Raw genomic sequence first — 9,155 nt, 5'->3', positions numbered from 1 at the left:
AGTTCTGCGTCCCAGAGAGGAATGTTGTCACCACCGGAAGGCGGCGAAGGCTGGACGTTGCTAGCCTCTCCTTCAGGGGTTGGTGCCGAGATTGATAGATGTGGACCTCGGGGTGGCAAGTTTATACCTGGGGGAGGGGGTTGCAAGGCTTCCAAGTTGGGTGGATTAAGCTGCTGGATAGTAGGGCTCGGGGCTCGTTCTTGGTTAGATGGGATATCTGGAGGTGGTGGAGGAGGCATAGGAAGGTTTCTTTGGAGTAGAGCATTAATCAGGGCTTGGTTTTGCTCGGCCAGGCAGTTAATGCTGTTGGTGAGCTCGGTGAAATACTGTGGTGGGTTATTTGGATTGGGAGGGTCGGCCTGATGATCGGCGACATTGGGGTGAGAAGCCATGGATCTAGTTATGACCATCCACCTTGGTGGGTGGCAGGAAAAGGTTATTGGGACAGGGTCTCCGACGACAATGAGCACAACTGGCACGCGGAGCAAAGCCTTTCCATAGACGGTGCTAACTGATGATACGGCGGGTCCCAGGTGGAACGGGTCGAACTGATCCACGCTTCACAAACCAGTGTTTGAGGGTCCAAGCCCACAGAGGAACCTGCACAAGAGTTCAACGGGGAACGGGAGTCTCCCAGCGAACCCTCCGACGAGCAAGTTAGAAAGAGAGGTGGAATGTAGAGATGGATTAGAGATAGAAAAACTTAACCTTCTTCTTGTCTTCGACGTTTGCTTATATCCTCTGGTAATCATTTCGTTGTCCCTTCCGACCTGTTGCCATGGCCGAAAGTCTATGCCCTAGCTTGCCTTGTTCATGGTAAGGCCGTTCCGTCTCGACGGGGAGGGCTTATCGATATAAATGCTGTAAGGGGTTTCATTAATGGTTGATGTGCAGTGCAATAATTTTGCAGGATCTTTGTCTGCTTATGTGGCTTGTCTTTCACCTGCCACGTGTCTGAGTGTCATTGGTTCTTAATGCCATGTTGATTTCCAGCCAACTTGGGCCTCATCAGTTCAATTATGTATTGGACCCTAAGTGGTGGGCTTGGGTTGTTCATAGTGGGCTATAGCCTTTATGGGCCTACCCATGTCAATAATATTTATTTTTTATGTCACTTTTCAATTAAGTGTAATTATATATATATTTTTTAATCACACATTCTAATTAAAGTGTAATTATATATACACTACTATTTTTTAATCACACTTTTTAAATAAGTGTGATTATAAATATATTTTTTAATTGCGCATTCTAATTAAAGTGTGATTATTTATATATTTTTTAATCACACTTTCTAATTAAAGTGTGATTATATATACATTACTACTTTTTAATCACATTTTTTAAATAAGTGTGATTATAAATATATTTTTTAATCACACATTCTAATTAAAGTGTGATTATATATATATATATATATTTTTAATCACATTTTAATTAGAAAGTGTGATTATATATATACTACTACTTTTTAATCACACTTTTTAAATAAGTGTGATTATAGATATATTTTTTAATCACATATTGTAATTAAAGTGTGATTATTTATATATTTTTTAATCACACATTCTAATTAAAGTGTGATTATATATACATTACTACTTTTTAATCACACTTTTTAAATAGGTGTGATTATATATATATATATTTTTAATCACACATTCTAATTAAAGTGTGATTATTTATATATTTTTTAATTACACCTTCTAATTAAAGTGTGATTATATATAAATTACTACTTTTTAATCACACTTTTTAAATGAGTGTGATTATATATATATATTTTTTTTAATCACACATTTTAATTAAAGTGTGATTATTTATATATTTTTTAATCACACCTTCTAATTAAAGTGTGATTATATATACATTACTACTTTTTAATCACACTCCCTAAATAGGTGTGATTGTATAAAATATTCCAATTTGATTTTTATACAAAATATACAATTCCCAAATTTGCGCCTCTATTCTATACCCATGAATGATAGAGGACGACTCTTTCCATTCCCAACAAGGTTGAATTTCACAAACACAAGTCTCTTCTCCTCACTATAACAAAACTGGATTTTCACGGATTCACATTAATGACATACAATAAATGCAAGCCGTGGTAAATAAAAATATCTCACTTTTAATGGAAGTGTGATTAAAAAAAAAGGACAAATTACACTAACGGTCCCTATAGCTTGGGACTCGTGTCACTTTAGTCTTTGACTTTTCAATTTAGACACATTTGACCCTGAATTTTGAATCTAGTTTTAAATAAGGACAATTGAAGATACCATTATTTAATTTCAAGGGAAAAATCATCAATTTAATAAAATATAAACTATTTTGACAAAAATAAATGTCAAAAAAATATTTTTATTTTTTTAAATTTTTTTTTATCCACCAATGATAAAATTATGTAAAATTGATAAAAATTAATAAAAATTACATGATTAATTTTTAAAAACTAATTTTACATGATCATTATCCAAAAAAATAATAAAAATTAATTTGGTAAAAAAAATAAATAAATGTCTAAAAGATTTGTCAATTTTACATAATTTTATTTTTAGTTGGTAGAAATAATTTTAAAAAATTCAAAAATATTTGTTTGACATTTATTTTTCTCAAATTAGTTTATATTTTATCAAATTGATGATTTTACCATTGAAAAATCTAATGATATTTTCAATTGTCTTTATTTGGAACAAAATTCAAAATTCAAGGTCAAATGTGTCACAATTGAAAAGTTAGAAACCAAAGTGACACAAGTCCCAAACTATAGGGAATATTAGTGTAATTCACCCTAAAAAAAATTAGATTGATATTTTAATCACACTTGATTTGATTGAGTGTGATAATATCTGTTTTTTATGTCACTTTTCAATTAAGTGTGATTATATATATATTTTTTTAATCACACCTTTTAATTAACATGTGATTATATTTATTTTTATATCACTTTTTAATTAAATGTCATTATATATAATATTTATTTTTAATCATACTTTTTAAATAAGTGTGATTATATATGTAATTTAATCACACTCCCTAAATAGGTGTGATCGTATTGATTTCATTTTATTTTAATCACACTTTTTAAATAAGTGTGATTACATATGTATTTTAATCATAGGTGTGATTGAATAAAATATTTCTATTTCATTTTTATATAATATCTTATTCTAAGTTGGCGCCTAGTCTGTACCATCATTGAGAGCAAATGACTCTTGCATTTCCCAACATCAGAATCTCTTCTCCTTGCTGAAACGAAACCGTTCATTTTCTTCATCTCAACTCCGAACCACCATTGCATTTCCCAACAAGATTGAATCTCTTCTCCTTGCTGAAACGAAGCCGTTCATTTTCTTTATCATAGCTCCGAACCACCATTGAAGTTTGTCTTTTCAAATATAAAATCTCTTGAAATTCCTGGTGAGTCCTTTGGTTTTTATGTCCCTTTTGTGTGTATTTTTGTTGGTATAGTAGAATCACAAATTTTGCAGAGTTTTCTTCTCTGTCTATGTACTTATCCTCTTGTGGTATTGGATATGGATATGTATTTGATAAGTTTAACAGAGGGTGGAGAAGTCTACATGACTGTAGATTGTAGACTATTTAATAAGCCTCAAAGAAGAGGGAAGAAATGGAGAAGGGAAAAGGAAAAACTAAGCAATCAATAAATTTATAAAAGATCCTTAGAGAATGCAACACTGGCCATTCTTGATCACAACATGAGTCAATCCACATCCACAGATCAATTTGGCAGTTTCAGACTCTACCTTTAATTCTGGACAAGAAATCACAAAAGTACCTTAACATATCTTGTTTAATCTATTTTGCAGTGAATTATGTGAACCACATTTTCTATTATTATTGGTATTATTTTGTTTTGGTAATATCCGATGAAATTCCTCACAATTTTTTTATCTCCCCAATTCCTCTACATTTTGCTAACTGATGTAGCCCCCAGTATAACACCTTAAAAGTGCATAGAGCTCTCAGTGTTTTTCTGACAAGTGAGATTTTATTAACCCATGTACCTCAATTTGTTCTTGTTAAACCCTTTCTTGATGTTTAAATTAGAGAGATCAGACATCAGATTAGGTTTCCTTAGGTATTAAACAACATTTTTCTGTAATGAATCTTAGGTTTGAAATAGCACATAGAGCAGGATGGTTATCTCAATCATTATTTAAAAAGCATCCAGAACATATTAGAGTTTGACATAAGAAACATACACAATGCAAGCCAGACGAGAAAAAGTAACCAAACCAAACTAAACTTTGTCTCTCTATCAAGTGGAATCGGCTACATGAATCATTTTTTAGCCATTTTTCTCTGTCAAGGGCTATATGTTTGGCTCTCTAATTGAGGTGCTTTAGCCCCTCGTTATCAAATCCCATAACAACACCTACTCTACAAAACATTGACATGAGATTTTCGGTAGGACATGACTATAAGCAGCAACCTGCTTGTTGCAACCTTGCAGGCAACAAAATTCCCCAAGAATAAGAAATGTAAGTAAAAGAACAAATTGGTTCTACTTCAACACATTGCCACAAGGTAGCTTGATGGCTTTGTAGATTTATGGATTTTAGAGTTGAAAAATCTAGAAATCCCTTAGATGTTGATTTGTGATTATGTATCAATTTTAAGCAGTAAACAACAATCCCAATCAAACAATCAAGACAAATCGACACAACGATTTTACGTGGAAAAATCACAATTGGACATCTCCAATTGTGATAAAAAAAAACCACGGGCAACAGTTACAAAACAATCCACTAAGAAGATATAAAGGAATTACACAGGTATACTCTCAATTACCTAGCGAATCCACGCCCGAATTGAACCAACCTCTATGTGTCTCTTCCAACTCCATCTTCACTTCAGAATTGTCTTTACGATGAGCCACTCTAGAATCCACCAAAGTTTCAGGTTCAAATTCTTCAGAATCCACCGAAGAACAACTCTCTCTTTTGTGTAGAACAAACAAATAATCCTTTGAAGTATACAATTTAAACCACGAGTTGAATACTCAATCAAAACATCAAAGAAAACTAGCAAAATATCCCCAGATATAAACCTTAGAACCCAAAAAGAAGATCTGCAGAAGTTGGTAAAGTTTTGGGAGAAAATCAACTACTTATAGAAATCCAAAGTAATCCTTATTTTGGAAGAAAACCAATTCCTTATAGAAATTCGGATTTTGAAGCTCGCTCGAGCGAGAACCTTAACTCGCGTGATTTCCACTAGTGCCTTCGCTCGAGCCACAAACCCTTCGCTCGAGTGACCAATGATCTCTTTCAGGTTTTTGTATGGACGCAATCCTTCACTCGAGCGAGGACTTCTTCGCTCGAGCGAGCAAGGGCGGACAGTTAACTGTGAATGTAATTTTGTATTTTGCTTCGGGGGCGCTGCCCCCTCGACCCCCGCGGGTTGACCAGGCAGCTCGATCCCCGTCATAATCAGCGAAGTGGCAATCTTGAAAGTATTAACATCACAAACTTCTCTACAAGGCACAATTCGCATCTAAAACTCATATCGTTAATAAAATACAAGAGCGAATAAAATTACAATTGAAAGGAGTTTTGTCAAACGAGATTGCCAAGAATAAAAAACCTAACAAGAGTGCTTCATAAAAGTATTAGTCATCTTATGATTTTTCATTATCAGTAGTCTAGTTTGCTATTTTTACAACATAGAATACTTCACTCCAAAATACTTGCCTATGAGGGACCTCCTTCAGCATCCTATATATAGAACTATTACATGTACATTAATAAATTGAATTTACATCTTTAGTCCTTAAGTAACCTCCTTAGTAAGTTGTTACTTTCAGTTAGGAGATTATTCAATCAGGTATGAAGTAACTCCTTCAGTATTCCATATACACAAGTATTACAGGTACGATATTAAATTTATTTTACATATATAGTGCTTAAGTTATGTTCTAGTTCACTCTAAATTACTCAGAGCTATGAAGTAACTCCTTTAGTATCTAATTTAGATTACATATATAGTGCTTAAGTGACCTTCTAGTAGGATGCTTTTTGTACCTAGTCTACAACTTCCCTCCTAAATACATAGCTATAAAGTACCTCCTTCAGTATCTTTATATATCATGTATATAAGATTGTAATTTCACACATTGATGAGACAGTCACGATATGTCTTGAAGCATATTACTTCTAAAGTTCTTAATCTTTTGCTTGGTGAAAATGCCGAAGAACCTAGAACTGATTGCCTGGGTTTTCTCCAAAAATTTTTTTATAGATCAAAGGGTGTGACTCTTCTTGATTCTGGATGTAATCCCACAATTTGTCCCTCTTTTTTCTATTATTCCTCTCCATCACTTTTCACCTTCTATTAATCACTCTTCCAATGAAGATTGTCTTAGCTCAGCTAACAGGATAGGAAGAATTTATCCATTTTTTCAACATTCAAATTGCCAAGGGAGATCACTACTACACGCATGAGAGAAGACAGAGAGGGAGAGAGTGGACATAAGTAATGTTCTTCATAACAATAAACAAATTACAAAACACAAAATTGCTTTGAAACAAAATATGCAATTCAGCTGTCCACATTAGAATTGCTCATCAAGTATCAAAATGATCTGAATAATAGAATCAGTACTAGTAGTACAATGAGATTTATCTGGTGCTTGTTACTAGAAAGCAGAAACTGTTAAGTGAAACTAAATTGCAGAATTTTACCAGATCACACTCACATAACCCTAACATGTTAGATTAAAAATATTACCTTTCCACACCCTTCATAATGGCAAACGTATTGTCTCTCTCCATGGATGTGTGAATGCTTCCTCAAAGCTCCAGCATCGATAAATGTCTTCCCACAGCCTTCATACCTACAAAAGAAAAGAACCTCAGTAGTTGGCTCTAGTTCTGGTTCTGCGGCTTCTGGCTCATTTGACTTCTCTTTCATGGCCTTCAATGTGGCCTCCAAAAAAACAGGACAAGGAGAAGTATTAGGACAAAGTCATATGACAAATCACAATAAATTGCCACAACACCCTTAATTCATCCTACTACACCAGCCCAAGATGGCTCTCCAACCTATATGGTAATCCAGTAAGGTCACAAAATACTATGTAAGGACAACACCAAGGCCATCCAACTAGACACTGACTATCTGCATCTAGATTACCCTACATTATGGTCAGAAACAGTGAGCACAAGCTCAAGCAATACTAGCATGAACACTAATACTTCCATCCCCCACAGCACCAAATTTTTGTACATCAAAAATACCAGTACTCGAATTGTAAGAAGTCCCGCCAGTAGTTGCTACTGTTATCCAGAACTAAGCACACTGCTGTTGCTGCTGCTGATGTCCAGAACCAAGTACACTGATGCTGCTGCTCTCCAGAACCAAGCACACTGTTGCTACTGCTCTCCAGAAAAATGCTGCAGCTGCTAACCCAGACACCTTCTAACTTGAACAGTTACACCCAGTAAACAAACCACACCAGCTGCTGCACCCTTCACCTCAGCAACTGCAGCACCTGATCCAAATTGATCACAAAATCATGAACTGAACAGCATCACTAGTGGCACCATTTTCCAAATTTTTCTCTCCTTCATCTCGAGCTTCACCATATCCCACCATTGTTTAGACTTTATGGAATTATTTTGGAATTGTTTAGACTTTATGGAATTTTTTTTTTCTTTTTTTGACTTTGCAATTATTCATAGATCAGATAAATTATTTGTTATAAGATCTTGTATTTTATTTATTTATTTATTTGTTGCAAGTTTGCTTGAGGCATTTAATGTTCTATCGAAGAAGTTGTGCCTTCTCAATGACATTCCTTTGATGTTATCAACTGTGTAGCCTCTAGTTTATTATTTTATATTTTACTTTCTTTGTTGGTATAGGTATTCAAATATACATTTAAAATGGACAAATCTTGGATGTTCAAGGATAGAAGATCAAAAGACTATGAGAATGGAGTTGAACAATTTCTTAATTTTGCTATGATCCGTGCAAGTGATCTTCAATCCATACGTTGTCCTTGCAGAGTCTGTGGAAACTTGAGAAGCCAACCTATTCGAGAGATTAGAAGTCATCTCTTTTTCAATGGTGTTGACCAAAGTTATACTACATGGATATGGCATGGAGAAGCAGTCACTAGTGGGACATCACCATGTTTAAATGAACAAGATTTTTCCCAACAACAATTTGACCCGTCTCCCACAGACAATGTAGCTAAAACAATAGAAATGGTTCAAGATGCATACGATCATTGCACGGCTGATCCTGAAGTGTTTAAGAAATTACTTGAAGATGCTGAAAAACCATTGTATCCGGGTTGCACAAAGTTTACCAAGTTTTCTGCATTGGTTAAACTATATAACTTCAAAACTACGAATAGCTTATCTCACACTCGAACCTACTGACGTTGCTGGGTGATATACTGCCATTGAACAATGAAATACCATCATCCATATATGAGGCTGGGAAGACGTTTGCTGCATTGGGAATGGGATATGAGAAAATATATGAATGTCCATATGATTGCATACTCTATAGAAAGGAGTACAAAGATGCAACTTCATGTCCTACATGTGGTACATCCAGATGGAAGTTGAAGAAGAATTCCATTTAAATAAGAAAGGATGTGTTTGCAAAAGTTTTATGGTATTTTCCACCTATCCCAAGGTTTCAAAGGATGTTCCAATCAGCAAAAATAGCGAAGGATTTGACATGGCACAATGTGTCACCCAGCAGATTCTCCACCATGGAAATTAGTTGACCACAAGTGGCCAGATTTCCCTGCAGAGCCAAGAAACCTTTGATTAGCTATTTCTGTAGATGGAATAAATCCACACAGTTCCCTTTGCAGTAGGTATAGTTGTTAGCCAGTTATAATGATTACCTACAATCTTCCACCGTGGTTATGTATGAAGAGGAAATTTATGATGTTATCATTGTTAATATCAGGTCCACAACAACCTGGTAATGACATTGATGTTTACTTGGCACCACTAATTGATGGTTTGAAAATGTTGTGGGAGGTAGGTGTTGAAGCTTATGACGCTTATAAAGAAGAACACTTCAAGTTGAAGGCTATATTGTTGTGGACAATTAACGACTTTCCAGCATTAGGTAATTTGAGCGGTTGTACTGTAAAAGGA

The sequence above is a fragment of the Camellia sinensis genome, chromosome 13, assembly GCF_055761805.1.
Source record: "Camellia sinensis isolate YWXY chromosome 13, ASM5576180v1, whole genome shotgun sequence".
NCBI lineage: Eukaryota > Viridiplantae > Streptophyta > Magnoliopsida > Ericales > Theaceae > Camellia > Camellia sinensis.
This window is presented reverse-complemented; position numbering follows the sequence as displayed.